Raw genomic sequence first — 17,893 nt, 5'->3', positions numbered from 1 at the left:
CTGATAGTGAATTGTAACGTTCAGGGCCACCTAATGACGATGGATCTCTCAAATTGCGTCCCGATTCAATACATCGTCCTCCAGCCGACTTGACTCCATGGGTCTATTGCTGACTCGGGCACCTTATGGCCGTTCTGCTGTGAGTCTAGATTATCGAATGGGACGAAAAACTGATAGTGAATTGTAACGTTCAGGGCCTCCTAATGACGATGGATCACTCAAATTGCGTCCCGATTCAATACATCGTCCTCCAGCCGACTTGACTCCATGGGTCTATTGCTGCCTCGGGCACCTTATGGCCGTTCTGCTGTGAGTCTAGATTATCGAATGGGACAAAAAACTGATAGTGAATTGTAACGTTCAGGGCCTCCTAATGACGATGGATCACTCAAATTGCGTCCCGATTCAATACATCGTCCTCCAGCAGACTTGTCTCCATGGGTCTATTGCTGCCTCGGGCACCTTATGGCCGTTCTGCTGTGAGTCTAGATTATCAAATGGGACGAAAAACTGATAGTGAATTGTAACGTTCAGGGCCACCTAATGACGATGGATCTCTCAAATTGCGTCCCGATTCAATACATCGTCCTCCAGCCGACTTGACTCCATGGGTCTATTGCTGACTCGGGCACCTTATGGCCGTTCTGCTGTGAGTCTAGATTATCGAATGGGACGAAAAACTGATAGTGAATTGTAACGTTCGGTGCCTCCTAATGACGATGGATCACTCAAATTGCGTCCCGATTCAATACATCGTCCTCCAGCCGACTTGACTCCATGGGTCTATTGCTGCCTCGGGCACCTTATGGCCGTTCTGCTGTGAGTCTAGATTATCGAATGGGACGAAAAACTGATAGTGAATTGTAACGTTCAGGGCCTCCTAATGACGATGGATCACTCAAATTGCGTCCCGATTAAATACATCGTCCTCCAGCAGACTTGTCTCCATGGGTCTATTGCTGACTCGGGCACCTTATGGCCGTTCTGCTGTGAGTCTAGATTATCGAATGGGACGAAAAACTGATAGTGAATTGTAACGTTCAGGGCCACCTAATGACGATGGATCTCTCAAATTGCGTCCCGATTCAATACATCGTCCTCCAGCCGACTTGACTCCATTGGTCTATTGCTGCCTCGGGCACCTTATGGCCGTTCTGCTGTGAGTCTAGATTATCGAATGGGACGAAAAACTGATAGTGAATTGTAACGTTCAGAGCCTCCTAAAGACGATGGACCACTCAAATTGCGTCCCGATTCAATACATCGTCCTCCAGCAGACTTGTCTCCATGGGTCTATTGCTGCCTCGGGCACCTTATGGCCGTTCTGCTGTGAGTCTAGATTATCGAATGGGAGGGAAAACTGATAGTGAATTGTAACGTTCAGGGCCACCTAATGACGATGGATCTCTCAAATTGCGTCCCGATTCAATACATCGTCCTCCAGCCGACTTGACTCCATGGGTCTATTGCTGCCTCGGGCACCTTATGGCCGTTCTGCTGTGAGTCTAGATTATCGAATTGGACGAAAAACTGATAGTGAATTGTAACGTTCAGGGCCTCCTAATGACGGTGGATCACTCAAATTGCGTCCCGATTCAATACATCGTCCTCCAGCCGACTTGACTCCATGGGTCTATTGCTGCCTCGGGCACCTTATGCCCGTTCTGCTTTGCCTCAAAGATTTTCGAATCGGACGAAAAACTGATAGTGAATTGTAACGTTCAGGGCCTCCTAATGACGATGGATCACTCAAATTGCGTCCCGATTCAATACATCGTCCTCCAGCAGACTTGCCTCCATGGGTCGATTGCTGACTCGGGCACCTAATGGCCGTTCTGCTGTGAGTCAAAGATTTTCGAATCGGACGAAAAACTGATAGTGAATTGTAACATTCAGGGCCACCTAATGACGATGGACCACGCAAATTGCGTCCCGATTCAATACATCGTCCTCCAGCCGACTTGACTCCATGGGTCTATTGCTGCCTCGGGCACCTTATGGCCGTTCTGCTGTGAATCTAGATTATCGAATGGGACGAAAAACTGATAGTGAATTGTAAAGTTCAGGGCCACCTAATGACGATGGATCACTCAAATTGTGTCCCGATTCAATATATCGTCCCCAGCCGACTTGACTCCATGGGACTATTGCTGCCTCGGGCACCTTATGGCCGTTCTGCTGTGAGTCTAGATTACAGAATGGGATGAAAAACTGATAGTGAATTGTAACGTTCAGGGCTACCTCATGACGATGGATCACTCAAATTGCGTCCCGATTCAATACATCGTCCTCCAGCAGACTTGTCTCCATGGGTCTATTGCTGCCTGGGGCACCTTATGGCAGGCCTGCTGTGACTCAAAGATTTTCGAATTGGACGAAAAACTGATAGTGAATTGTAACGTTCAGGGCCTCCTAATGACGATGGAACACTCAAATTGCGTCCCGATTCAATACATCGTCCTCCAGCCGACTTGACTCCATGGGTCTATTGCTGCCTCGGGCACCTTATGGCCGTTCTGCTGTGAGTCTAGATTATCGAATGGGACAAAAAACTGATAGTGAATTGTAACGTTCAGGGCCTCCTAATGACGATGGATCACTCAAATTGCGTCCCGATTCAATACATCGTCCTCCAGCAGACTTGTCTCCATGGGTCTATTGCTGCCTCGGACACCTTATGGGCGTTGTGCTGTGAGTCTAGATTATCGAATGGGACGAAAAACTGATAGTGAATTGTAACGTTCAGGGCCACCTAATGACGATGGATCTCTCAAATTGCGTCCCGATTCAATACATCGTCCTCCAGCCGACTTGACTCCATGGGTCTATTGCTGACTCGGGCACCTTATGGCCGATCTGCTGTGAGTCTAGATTATCGAATGGGACGAAATACTGATAGTGAATTGTAACGTTCAGGGCCTCCTAATGACGATGGATCACTCAAATTGCGTCCCGATTCAATACATCGTCCTCCAGCCGACTTGACTCCATGGGTCTCTTGCTGCCTCGGGCACCTTATGGCCGTTCTGCTGTGAGTCTAGATTATCGAATGGGACGAAAAACTGATAGTGAATTGTAACGTTCAGGGCCTCCTAATGACGATGGATCACTCAAATTGCGTCCCGATTAAATACATCGTCCTCCAGCAGACTTGTCTCCATGGGTCGATTGCTGCCTCGGGCACCTAATGGCCGTTCTGCTGTGAGTCAAAGATTTTCGAATCGGACGAAGAACTGATAGTGAATTATAACATTCAGGGCCACCAAATGACGAAGGATCACGCAAATTGCGTCCCGATTCAATACATCGTCCTCCAGCCGAGTTGACTCCATGGGTCTATTGCTGCCTCGGGCACCTTATGGCCGTTCTGCTGTGAGTCTAGTTTATAGAATGGGATGAAAAACTGATAGTGAATTGTAACGTTCAGGGCCTCCTAATGACGATGGATCACTCAAATTGCGTCCCGATTCAATACATCGTCCTCCAGCCGACTTGACTCCATGGGTCTATTGCTGCCTCGGGCACCTTATGGCCGTTCTGCTGTGAGTCTAGATTATCGAATGGGACGAAAAACTGATAGTGAATTGTAGCGTTCAGGGCCTCCTAATGACGATGGATCACTCAAATTGCGTCCCGATTCAATACATCGTCCTCCAGCAGACTTGTCTCCATTGCTGCCTCGGGCACCTTATGGCCGTTCTGCTGTGAGTCTAGATTATCGAATGGGACAAAAAACTGATAGTGAATTGTAACGTTCAGGGCCTCCTAATGACGATGAATCACTCAAATTGCGACCCGATTCATACATCGTCCTCCAGCAGATTTGTCTCCATGCGTCTATTGCTGCCTCGGGCACCTTATGGCCGTTCTGCTGTGAGTCAAAGATTTTCGAATCGGACGAAAAACCGATAGTGAATTGTAACTTTCAGGGCCTCCTAATGACGATGGAACACTCAAATTGCGTCCCAATTCAATACATCGTCCTCCAGCAGACTTGTCTCCATGGGTCTATTGCTGCCTCGGGCACCATATGGCCGTTCTGCTGTGAGTCAAAGATTTTCGAATCGGACGAAAAACTGATAGTGAATTGTAACGTTCAGGGCCACCTAATGACGATGGATCACTCAAATTGCGTCCCGATTCAATACATCGTCCTCCAGCCGACATGTCTCCATGGGTCTATTGTTGCCTTGGCACCTTATGGCCGTTCTGCTGTGAGTCAAAGATTTTCGAATCGGACGAAAAACTGATAGTGAATTGTAACGTTCAAGGCCACCTAATGACGATGGATCACTCAAATTGCGTCCCGATTCAATACATTGTCCTCCAGCAGACTGTCTCCATGGGTCTATTGCAGCCTCGGGCACCTTATGGCCGTTCAGCTGTGACTCAAACATTTTCGAATCGGACGAAAAACTGATAGTGAATTGTAACGTTCAGGGCCTCCTAATGACGATGGAACACTAAAATTGCGTCCCGATTCAATACATCGTCTTCCAGCAGACTTGACTTCATGGGTCTATTGCTGCCTCGGGCACCTTATGGCCGTTCTGCTGTGAGTCTAGATTATCGAATGGGACGAAAAACTGATAGTGAATTGTAACGTTCAGGGCCACCTAATGACGATGGATCACTCAAATTGTGTCCCGATACAATACATCGTCCTCCAGCCGACTTGACTCCATGGGTCTATTGCTGCCTCGGGCACCTTATGGCCGTTCTGCTGTGAATCTAGATTATCGAATGGGACGAAAAACTGATAGTGAATTGTAACGTTCAGGGCCACCTAATGACAATGGATCACTCAAATTGCGTCCCGATTCAATACATCGTCCCCAGCCGACTTGTCTCCATGGGTCTATTGCTGCCTCGGGCACCTTATGGCCGTTCTGCTGTGAGTCTAGATTATCGAATGGGACGAAAAACTGATAGTGAATTGTAACGTTCAGGGCCACCTAATGACGATGGATCACTAAAATTGCGTCCTGATTCAATACATCGTCCTCCAGCAGACTTGACTTCATGGGTCTATTGCTGCCTCGGGCACCTTATGGCCGTTCTGCTGTGAGTCAAAGATTTTCGAATCGGACGAAAATCTGATAGTGAATTGTAACGTTCAGGGCCTCCTAATGACGATGGAACTCTCAAATTGCGTCCCGATTCAATACATCGTCCACCAGCCGACTTGTCTCCATGGGTCTATTGCTGCCTCGGGCACCTTATGGCTGTTCTGCTGTGAGTCAAAGATTTTCGAATCGGACGAAAAACTGATAGTGAATTGTAACGTTCAGGGCCTCCTAATGATGATGGAACACTAAAATTGCGTCCCGATTCAATACATCGTCCTCCAGAAGACTTGACTTCATGGGTCTATTGCTGCCTCGGGCACCTTATGGTCGTTCTGCTGTGAGTCAAAGATTTTCGAATCGGACGAAAAACTGATAGTGAATTGTAACGTTCAGGGCCACCTAATGACGATGGATCACTCAAATTGCGTCCCGATTCAATACATCGTCCTCCAGCCGACTTGACTCCATGGGTCTATTGCTGCCTCGGGCACCTTATGGCCGTTCTGCTGTGAGTCTAGATTATCAAATGGGACGAAAAACTGATAGTGAATTGTAACGTTCAGGGCCACCTAATGACGATGGATCTCTCAAATTGCGTCCCGATTCAATACATCGTCCTCCAGCCGACTTGACTCCATGGGTCTATTGCTGACTCGGGCACCTTATGGCCGTTCTGCTGTGAGTCTAGATTATCGAATGGGACGAAAAACTGATAGTGAATTGTAACGTTCAGGGCCTCCTAATGACGATGGATCACTCAAATTGCGTCCCGATTAAATACATCGTCCTCCAGCAGACTTGTCTCCATGGGTCGATTGCTGCCTCGGGCACCTAATGGCCGTTCTGCTGTGAGTCTAGATTATCGAATGGGACGAAAAACTGATAGTGAATTGTAGCGTTCAGGGCCTCCTAATGACGATGGATCACTCAAATTGCGTCCCGATTCAATACATCGTCCTCCAGCAGACTTGTCTCCATTGCTGCCTCGGGCACCTTATGGCCGTTCTGCTGTGAGTCTAGATTATCGAATGGGACAAAAAACTGATAGTGAATTGTAACGTTCAGGGCCTCCTAATGACGATGGATCACTCAAATTGCGACCCGATTCATACATCGTCCTCCAGCAGATTTGTCTCCATGCGTCTATTGCTGCCTCGGGCACCTTATGGCCGTTCTGCTGTGAGTCAAAGATTTTCGAATCGGACGAAAAACCGATAGTGAATTGTAACTTTCAGGGCCTCCTAATGACGATGGAACACTCAAATTGCGTCCCAATTCAATACATCGTCCTCCAGCAGACTTGTCTCCATGGGTCTATTGCTGCCTCGGGCACCTTATGGCCGTTCTGCTGTGAGTCAAAGATTTTCGAATCGGACGAAAAACTGATAGTGAATTGTAACGTTCAGGGCCACCTAATGACGATGGATCACTCAAATTGCGTCCCGATTCAATACATCGTCCTCCAGCCGACATGTCTCCATGGGTCTATTGTTGCCTTGGCACCTTATGGCCGTTCTGCTGTGAGTCAAAGATTTTCGAATCGGACGAAAAACTGATAGTGAATTGTAACGTTCAAGGCCACCTAATGACGATGGATCACTCAAATTGCGTCCCGATTCAATACATTGTCCTCCAGCAGACTGTCTCCATGGGTCTATTGCAGCCTCGGGCACCTTATGGCCGTTCAGCTGTGACTCAAACATTTTCGAATCGGACGAAAAACTGATAGTGAATTGTAACGTTCAGGGCCTCCTAATGACGATGGAACACTAAAATTGCGTCCCGATTCAATACATCGTCTTCCAGCAGACTTGACTTCATGGGTCTATTGCTGCCTCGGGCACCTTATGGCCGTTCTGCTGTGAGTCTAGATTATCGAATGGGACGAAAAACTGATAGTGAATTGTAACGTTCAGGGCCACCTAATGACGATGGATCACTCAAATTGTGTCCCGATACAATACATCGTCCTCCAGCCGACTTGACTCATTGGGTCTATTGCTGCCTCGGGCACCTTATGGCCGTTCTGCTGTGAATCTAGATTATCGAATGGGACGAAAAACTGATAGTGAATTGTAACGTTCAGGGCCACCTAATGACAATGGATCACTCAAATTGCGTCCCGATTCAATACATCGTCCCCAGCCGACTTGTCTCCATGGGTCTATTGCTGCCTCGGGCACCTTATGGCCGTTCTGCTGTGAGTCTAGATTATCGAATGGGACGAAAAACTGATAGTGAATTGTAACGTTCAGGGCCACCTAATGACGATGGATCACTAAAATTGCGTCCTGATTCAATACATCGTCCTCCAGCACACTTGACTTCATGGGTCTATTGCTGCCTCGGGCACCTTATGGCCGTTCTGCTGTGAGTCAAAGATTTTCGAATCGGACGAAAATCTGATAGTGAATTGTAACGTTCAGGGCCTCCTAATGACGATGGAACTCTCAAATTGCGTCCCGATTCAATACATCGTCCACCAGCCGACTTGTCTCCATGGGTCTATTGCTGCCTCGGGCACCTTATGGCTGTTCTGCTGTGAGTCAAAGATTTTCGAATCGGACGAAAAACTGATAGTGAATTGTAACGTTCAGGGCCTCCTAATGATGATGGAACACTAAAATTGCGTCCCGATTCAATACATCGTCCTCCAGAAGACTTGACTTCATGGGTCTATTGCTGCCTCGGGCACCTTATGGACGTTCTGCTGTGAGTCAAAGATTTTCGAATCGGACGAAAAACTGATAGTGAATTGTAACGTTCAGGGCCACCTAATGACGATGGATCACTCAAATTGCGTCCCGATTCAATACATCGTCCTCCAGCCGACTTGACTCCATGGGTCTATTGCTGCCTCGGGCACCTTATGGCCGTTCTGCTGTGAGTCTAGATTATCAAATGGGACGAAAAACTGATAGTGAATTGTAACGTTCAGGGCCACCTAATGACGATGGATCTCTCAAATTGCGTCCCGATTCAATACATCGTCCTCCAGCCGACTTGACTCCATGGGTCTATTGCTGACTCGGGCACCTTATGGCCGTTCTGCTGTGAGTCTAGATTATCGAATGGGACGAAAAACTGATAGTGAATTGTAACGTTCAGGGCCTCCTAATGACGATGGATCACTCAAATTGCGTCCCGATTAAATACATCGTCCTCCAGCAGACTTGTCTCCATGGGTCTATTGCTGACTCGGGCACCTTATGGCCGTTCTGCTGTGAGTCTAGATTATCGAATGGGACGAAAAACTGATAGTGAATTGTAACGTTCAGGGCCACCTAATGACGATGGATCTCTCAAATTGCGTCCCGATTCAATACATCGTCCTCCAGCCGACTTGACTCCATTGGTCTATTGCTGCCTCGGGCACCTTATGGCCGTTCTGCTGTGAGTCTAGATTATCGAATGGGACGAAAAACTGATAGTGAATTGTAACGTTCAGAGCCTCCTAATGACGATGGATCACTCAAATTGCGTCCCGATTCAATACATCGTCCTCCAGCAGACTTGTCTCCATGGGTCTATTGCTGCCTCGGGCACCTTATGGCCGTTCTGCTGTGAGTCTAGATTATCGAATGGGAGGGAAAACTGATAGTGAATTGTAACGTTCAGGGCCACCTAATGACGATGGATCTCTCAAATTGCGTCCCGATTCAATACATCGTCCTCCAGCCGACTTGACTCCATGGGTCTATTGCTGCCTCGGGCACCTTATGGCCGTTCTGCTGTGAGTCTAGATTATCGAATTGGACGAAAAACTGATAGTGAATTGTAACGTTCAGGGCCTCCTAATGACGGTGGATCACTCAAATTGCGTCCCGATTCAATACATCGTCCTCCAGCCGACTTGACTCCATGGGTCTATTGCTGCCTCGGGCACCTTATGCCCGTTCTGCTTTGCCTCAAAGATTTTCGAATCGGACGAAAAACTGATAGTGAATTGTAACGTTCAGGGCCTCCTAATGACGATGGATCACTCAAATTGCGTCCCGATTCAATACATCGTCCTCCAGCAGACTTGCCTCCATGGGTCGATTGCTGACTCGGGCACCTAATGGCCGTTCTGCTGTGAGTCAAAGATTTTCGAATCGGACGAAAAACTGATAGTGAATTGTAACACTCAGGGCCACCTAATGACGATGGACCACGCAAATTGCGTCCCGATTCAATACATCGTCCTCCAGCCGACTTGACTCCATGGGTCTATTGCTGCCTCGGGCACCTTATGGCCGTTCTGCTGTGAATCTAGATTATCGAATGGGACGAAAAACTGATAGTGAATTGTAAAGTTCAGGGCCACCTAATGACGATGGATCACTCAAATTGTGTCCCGATTCAATATATCGTCCCCAGCCGACTTGACTCCATGGGACTATTGCTGCCTCGGGCACCTTATGGCCGTTCTGCTGTGAGTCTAGATTACAGAATGGGATGAAAAACTGATAGTGAATTGTAACGTTCAGGGCTACCTCATGACGATGGATCACTCAAATTGCGTCCCGATTCAATACATCGTCCTCCAGCAGACTTGTCTCCATGGGTCTATTGCTGCCTGGGGCACCTTATGGCAGGCCTGCTGTGACTCAAAGATTTTCGAATTGGACGAAAAACTGATAGTGAATTGTAACGTTCAGGGCCTCCTAATGACGATGGATCACTCAAATTGCGTCCCGATTCAATACATCGTCCTCCAGCAGACTTGTCTCCATGGGTCTATTGCTGCCTCGGACACCTTATGGGCGTTGTGCTGTGAGTCTAGATTATCGAATGGGACGAAAAACTGATAGTGAATTGTAACGTTCAGGGTCACCTAATGACGATGGATCTCTCAAATTGCGTCCCGATTCAATACATCGTCCTCCAGCCGACTTGACTCCATGGGTCTACTGCTGACTCGGGCACCTTATGGCCGATCTGCTGTGAGTCTAGATTATCGAATGGGACGAAATACTGATAGTGAATTGTAACGTTCAGGGCCTCCTAATGACGATGGATCACTCAAATTGCGTCCCGATTCAATACATCGTCCTCCAGCCGACTTGACTCCATGGGTCTCTTGCTGCCTCGGGCACCTTATGGCCGTTCTGCTGTGAGTCTAGATTATCGAATGGGACGAAAAACTGATAGTGAATTGTAACGTTCAGGGCCTCCTAATGACGATGGATCACTCAAATTGCGTCCCGATTAAATACATCGTCCTCCAGCAGACTTGTCTCCATGGGTCGATTGCTGCCTCGGGCACCTAATGGCCGTTCTGCTGTGAGTCAAAGATTTTCGAATCGGACGAAGAACTGATAGTGAATTATAACATTCAGGGCCACCAAATGACGAAGGATCACGCAAATTGCGTCCCGATTCAATACATCGTCCTCCAGCCGAGTTGTCTCCATGGGTCTATTGCTGCCTCGGGCACCTTATGGCCGTTCTGCTGTGAGTCTAGTTTATAGAATGGGATGAAAAACTGATAGTGAATTGTAACGTTCAGGGCCTCCTAATGACGATGGATCACTCAAATTGCGTCCCGATTCAATACATCGTCCTCCAGCCGACTTGACTCCATGGGTCTATTGCTGCCTCGGGCACCTTATGGCCGTTCTGCTGTGAGTCTAGATTATCGAATGGGACGAAAAACTGATAGTGAATTGTAGCGTTCAGGGCCTCCTAATGACGATGGATCACTCAAATTGCGTCCCGATTCAATACATCGTCCTCCAGCAGACTTGTCTCCATTGCTGCCTCGGGCACCTTATGGCCGTTCTGCTGTGAGTCTAGATTATCGAATGGGACAAAAAACTGATAGTGAATTGTAACGTTCAGGGCCTCCTAATGACGATGGATCACTCAAATTGCGACCCGATTCATACATCGTCCTCCAGCAGATTTGTCTCCATGCGTCTATTGCTGCCTCGGGCACCTTATGGCCGTTCTGCTGTGAGTCAAAGATTTTCGAATCGGACGAAAAACCGATAGTGAATTGTAACTTTCAGGGCCTCCTAATGACGATGGAACACTCAAATTGCGTCCCAATTCAATACATCGTCCTCCAGCAGACTTGTCTCCATGGGTCTATTGCTGCCTCGGGCACCTTATGGCCGTTCTGCTGTGAGTCAAAGATTTTCGAATCGGACGAAAAACTGATAGTGAATTGTAACGTTCAGGGCCACCTAATGACGATGGATCACTCAAATTGCGTCCCGATTCAATACATCGTCCTCCAGCCGACATGTCTCCATGGGTCTATTGTTGCCTTGGCACCTTATGGCCGTTCTGCTGTGAGTCAAAGATTTTCGAATCGGACGAAAAACTGATAGTGAATTGTAACGTTCAAGGCCACCTAATGACGATGGATCACTCAAATTGCGTCCCGATTCAATACATTGTCCTCCAGCAGACTGTCTCCATGGGTCTATTGCAGCCTCGGGCACCTTATGGCCGTTCAGCTGTGACTCAAACATTTTCGAATCGGACGAAAAACTGATAGTGAATTGTAACGTTCAGGGCCTCCTAATGACGATGGAACACTAAAATTGCGTCCCGATTCAATACATCGTCTTCCAGCAGACTTGACTTCATGGGTCTATTGCTGCCTCGGGCACCTTATGGCCGTTCTGCTGTGAGTCTAGATTATCGAATGGGACGAAAAACTGATAGTGAATTGTAACGTTCAGGGCCACCTAATGACGATGGATCACTCAAATTGTGTCCCGATACAATACATCGTCCTCCAGCCGACTTGACTCCATGGGTCTATTGCTGCCTCGGGCACCTTATGGCCGTTCTGCTGTGAATCTAGATTATCGAATGGGACGAAAAACTGATAGTGAATTGTAACGTTCAGGGCCACCTAATGACAATGGATCACTCAAATTGCGTCCCGATTCAATACATCGTCCCCAGCCGACTTGTCTCCATGGGTCTATTGCTGCCTCGGGCACCTTATGGCCGTTCTGCTGTGAGTCTAGATTATCGAATGGGACGAAAAACTGATAGTGAATTGTAACGTTCAGGGCCACCTAATGACGATGGATCACTAAAATTGCGTCCTGATTCAATACATCGTCCTCCAGCAGACTTGACTTCATGGGTCTATTGCTGCCTCGGGCACCTTATGGCCGTTCTGCTGTGAGTCAAAGATTTTCGAATCGGACGAAAATCTGATAGTGAATTGTAACGTTCAGGGCCTCCTAATGACGATGGAACTCTCAAATTGCGTCCCGATTCAATACATCGTCCACCAGCCGACTTGTCTCCATGGGTCTATTGCTGCCTCGGGCACCTTATGGCTGTTCTGCTGTGAGTCAAAGATTTTCGAATCGGACGAAAAACTGATAGTGAATTGTAACGTTCAGGGCCTCCTAATGATGATGGAACACTAAAATTGCGTCCCGATTCAATACATCGTCCTCCAGAAGACTTGACTTCATGGGTCTATTGCTGCCTCGGGCACCTTATGGACGTTCTGCTGTGAGTCAAAGATTTTCGAATCGGACGAAAAACTGATAGTGAATTGTAACGTTCAGGGCCACCTAATGACGATGGATCACTCAAATTGCGTCCCGATTCAATACATCGTCCTCCAGCCGACTTGACTCCATGGGTCTATTGCTGCCTCGGGCACCTTATGGCCGTTCTGCTGTGAGTCTAGATTATCGAATGGGACGAAAAACTGATAGTGAATTGTAACGTTCAGGGCCACCTAATGACGATGGATCACTCAAATTGCGTCCCGATTCAATACATCGTCCCCAGCCGACTTGTCTCCATGGGTCTATTGCTGCCTCGGGCACCTTATGGCCGTTTTGCTGTGAAACTAGATTATCGAATGGGACGAAAAACTGATAGTGAATTGTGTAACGTTCAGGGCCACCTAATGACGATGGATCACTCAAATTGCGTCCTGATTCAATACATCGTCCTCCAGCAGACTTGACGTCATGGGTCTATTGCTGCCTCGGGCACCTTATGGCCGTTCTGCTGTGAGTCAAAGATTTTCGAATCGGACGAAAAACTGATAGTGATTTGTAACATTCAGGGCCACCTAATGACGATGGACCACACAAATTGCGTCCCGATTCAGTACATCGTCCACTAGCCGACTTGACTCCATGGGACTATTGCTGCCTCGGGCACCTTATGGCCGTTCTGCTGTGAGTCTAGATTATCGAATGGGATGAAAAACTGATATTGAATTGTAACGTTCAGGGCCTCCTAATGACGATGGATCACTCAAATTGCACCCCGATTCAATACATCGTCCTCCAGCAGACTTGTCTCCATGGGTCTACTGCTGCCTCGGGCACCTTATGGCCGTTCTGCTGTGAGTCTAGATTATCGAATGGGACGAAAAACTGATAGTGAATTGTAACGTTCAGGGCCACCTAATGACGATGAATCACTCAAATTGCGTCCCGATTCAATACATCGTCCTCCAGCAGACTTGACTTCATGGGTCTATTGCTGCCTCGGGCACCTTATGGCCGTTCTGCTGTGAGTAAAAAGATTTTCGAATCGGACGAAAAACTGATAGTGAATTGTAACTTTCAGGGCCACCTAATGACGATGGATCACTCAAATTGCGTCCCGATTCAATACATCGTCCTCCAGCAGACTTGTCTCCATGGGTCGATTGCTGCCTCGGGCACCTTATGGCCGTTCTGCTGTGAGTCAAAGATTTTCGAATCGGACGAAAAACTGATAGTGATTTGTAACGTTCAGGGCCACCTAATGACGATGGATCACTCAAATTGCGTCCCGATTCAATACATCGTCCTCCAGCCGACTTGACTCCATGGGTCTATTGCAGCCTCGGGCACCTTATGCCCGTTCTGCTGTGAGTCTAGATTATCGAATGGGACAAAAAACTGATAGTGAATTGTAACGTTCAGGGCCTCCTAATGACGATGGATCACTCAAATTGCGTCCCGATTCAATACATCGTCCTCCAGCAGACTTGTCTCCATGGGTCTATTGCTGCCTCGGGCACCTTATGGCCGTTCTGCTGTGAGTCTAGTTTATAGAATGGGATGAAAAACTGATAGTGAATTGTAACGTTCAGGGCCTCCTAATGACGATGGATCACTCAAATTGCGTCCCGATTCAATACATCGTCCTCCAGCAGACTTGTCTCCATGGGTCTATTGCTGCCTCGGGCACCTTATGGCCGTTCTGCTGTGAGTCTAGTTTATAGAATGGGATGAAAAACTGATAGTGAATTGTAACGTTCAGGGCCTCCTAATGACGATGGATCACTCAAATTGCGACCCGATTCAATACATCGTCCTCCAGCAGATTTGTCTCCATGCGTCTATTGCTGCCTCGGGCACCTCATGGCCGTTCTGCTGTGAGTCAAAGATTTTCGAATCGGACGAAAAACTGATAGTGAATTGTAACGTTCAGGGCCTCCTAATGACGATGGAACACTCAAATTGCGTCCCAATTCAATACATCGTCCTCCAGCAGACTTGTCTCCATGGGTCTATTGCTGCCTCGGGCACCTTATGGCCGTTCTGCTGTGAGTCAAAGATTTTCGAATCGGACGAAAAACTGATAGTGAATTGTAACGTTCAGGGCCACCTAATGACGAAATGACGATGGATCACTCAAATTGCGTCCCGATTCAATACATCGTCCTCCAGCCGACATGTCTCCATGGGTCTATTGTTGCCTTGGCACCTTATGGCCGTTCTGCTGTGAGTCAAAGATTTTCGAATCGGACGAAAAACTGATAGTGAATTGTAACGTTCAAGGCCACCTAATGACGATGGATCACTCAAATTGCGTCCCGATTCAACACATTGTCCTCCAGCAGACTGTCTCCATGGGTCTATTGCAGCCTCGGGCACCTTATGGCCGTTCAGCTGTGACTCAAACATTTTCGAATCGGACGAAAAACTGATAGTGAATTGTAACGTTCAGGGCCTCCTAATGACGATGGAACACTAAAATTGCGTCCCGATTCAATACATCGTCCACCAGCCGACTTGTCTCCATGGGTCTATTGCTGCCTCGGGCACCTTATGGCTGTTCTGCTGTGAGTCAAAGATTTTCGAATCGGACGAAAAACTGATAGTGAATTGTAACGTTCAGGGCCACCTAATGACGATGGATCACTCAAATTGCGTCCCGATTCAATACATCGTCCTCCAGCCGACTTGACTCCATGGGTCTATTGCTGCCTCGGGCACCTTATGGCCGTTCTGCTGTGAGTCTAGATTATCGAATGGGACGAAAAACTGATAGTGAATTGTAACGTTCAGGGCCACCTAATGACGATGGATCACTCAAATTGCGTCCCGATTCAATACATCGTCCCCAGCCGACTTGTCTCCATGGGTCTATTGCTGCCTCGGGCACCTTATGGCCGTTCTGCTGTGAAACTAGATTATCGAATGGGACGAAAAACTGATAGTGAATTGTGTAACGTTCAGGGCCACCTAATGACGATGGATCACTCAAATTGCGTCCTGATTCAATACATCGTCCTCCAGCAGACTTGACTTCATGGGTCTATTGCTGCCTCGGGCACCTTATGGCCGTTCTGCTGTGAGTCAAAGATTTTCGAATCGGACGAAAAACTGATAGTGATTTGTAACATTCAGGGCCACCTAATGACGATGGACCACACAAATTGCGTCCCGATTCAGTACATCGTCCGCTAGCCGACTTGACTCCATGGGACTATTGCTGCCTCGGGCACCTTATGGCCGTTCTGCTGTGAGTCTAGATTATCGAATGGGATGAAAAACTGATATTGAATTGTAACGTTCAGGTCCTCCTAATGACGATGGATCACTCAAATTGCATCCCGATTCAATACATCGTCCTCCAGCAGACTTGACTTCATGGGTCTATTGCTGCCTCGGCCACCTTATGGCCGTTCTGCTGTGAGTCAAAGATTTTCGAATCGGACGAAAAACTGATAGTGAATTGTAACTTTCAGGGCCACCTAATGACGATGGATCACTCAAATTGCGTCCCGATTCAATACATCGTCCTCCAGCAGACTTGTCTCCATGGGTCGATTGCTGCCTCGGGCACCTTATGGCCGTTCTGCTGTGAGTCAAAGATTTTCGAATCGGACGAAAAACTGATAGTGATTTGTAACGTTCAGGGCCACCTAATGACGATGGATCACTCAAATTGCGTCCCGATTCAATACATCGTCCTCCAGCCGACTTGACTCCATGGGTCTATTGCAGCCTCGGGCACCTTATGCCCGTTCTGCTGTGAGTCTAGATTATCGAATGGGACAAAAAACTGATAGTGAATTGTAACGTTCAGGGCCTCCTAATGACGATGGATCACTCAAATTGCGTCCCGATTCAATACATCGTCCTCCAGCAGACTTGTCTCCATGGGTCAATTGCTGCCTCGGGCACCTTATGGCCGTTCTGCTGTGAGTCTAGATTATCGAATGGGACGAAAAACTGATAGTGAATTGTAACTTTCAGGGCCACCTAATGACGATGGATCACTCAAATTGCGTCCCGATTCAATACATCGTCCTCCAGCAGACTTGTCTCCATGGGTCGATTGCTGCCTCGGGCACCTTATGGCCGTTCTGCTGTGAGTCAAAGATTTTCGAATCGGACGAAATACTAATAGTGAATTGTAACGTTCAGGGCCTCCTAATGTCGATGGAACACTAAAATTGCGTCCCGATTCAATACATCGTCCTCCAGCAGACTTGACTTCATGGGTCTATTGCTGCCTCGGGCACCTTATGGCCGTTCTGCTGTTGTCAAAGATTTTCGAATCGGACGAAAAACTGATAGTGAATTGTAACGTTCAGGGCCACCTAATGACGATGGATCACTCAAATTGCGTCCCGATTCAATACATCGTCCTCCAGCCGACTTGACTCAATGGGTCTATTGCTGCCTCGGGCACCTTATGGCCGTTCTGCTGTGAGTCTAGATTATCGAATGGGAAAAAAAACTGATAGTGAATTGTAACGTTCAGGGCCTCCTAATGACGATGGATCTCTCAAATTGCGTCCCGATTCAATACATCGTCCTCCAGCCGAGTTGACTCCATGGGTCTATTGCTCCTTCGGGCACCTTATGGCCGTCCTGCTGTGAATCTAGATTATCGAATGGGACGAAAAAATGATAGTGAATTGTAACGTTCAGGGCCTCCTAATGACGATGGAACACTAAAATTGCGTCCTGATTCAATACATCGTCCTCCAGCAGACTTGTCTCCATGGGTCTATTGCTGCCTCGGGCACCTTATGGCAGGCCTGCTGTGACTCAAAGATTTTCAAATCGGACGAAAAACTGATAGTGAATTGTAAAATTCAGGGCCACCTAATGACGATGGACCACGCAAATTGCGTCCCGATTCAATACATCGTCCTCCAGCCGAGTTGACTCCATGGGTCTATTGCTGCCTCGGTCACCTTATGGCCGTTCTGCTGTGAATCTAGATTATCGAATGGGACGAAAAACTGATAGTGAATTGTAACTTTCAGGGCCACCTAATGACGATGGATCACTCAAATTGCGTCCCGATTCAATACATCGTCCTCCAGCCGACTTGTCTCCATGGGTCGTTTGCTGCCTCGGGCACCTTATGGCCGTTCTGCTGTGAGTCAAAGATTTTCGAATCGGACGAAAAACTGATAGTGATTTGTAACATTCAAAGCCACCTAATGACGATGGACCACACAAATTGCGTCCCGATTCAGTACATCGTCCACTAGCCGACTTGACTCCATGGGACTATTGCTGCCTCGGGCACCTTATGGCCGTTCTGCTGTGAGTCAAAGATTTTCGAATCGGACGAAAAACTGATAGTGAATTGTAACGTTCAGGGCC

Source organism: Schistocerca cancellata, chromosome 5 (assembly GCF_023864275.1).
Source record: "Schistocerca cancellata isolate TAMUIC-IGC-003103 chromosome 5, iqSchCanc2.1, whole genome shotgun sequence".
NCBI classification, from domain to species: domain Eukaryota; kingdom Metazoa; phylum Arthropoda; class Insecta; order Orthoptera; family Acrididae; genus Schistocerca; species Schistocerca cancellata.
This window is presented reverse-complemented; position numbering follows the sequence as displayed.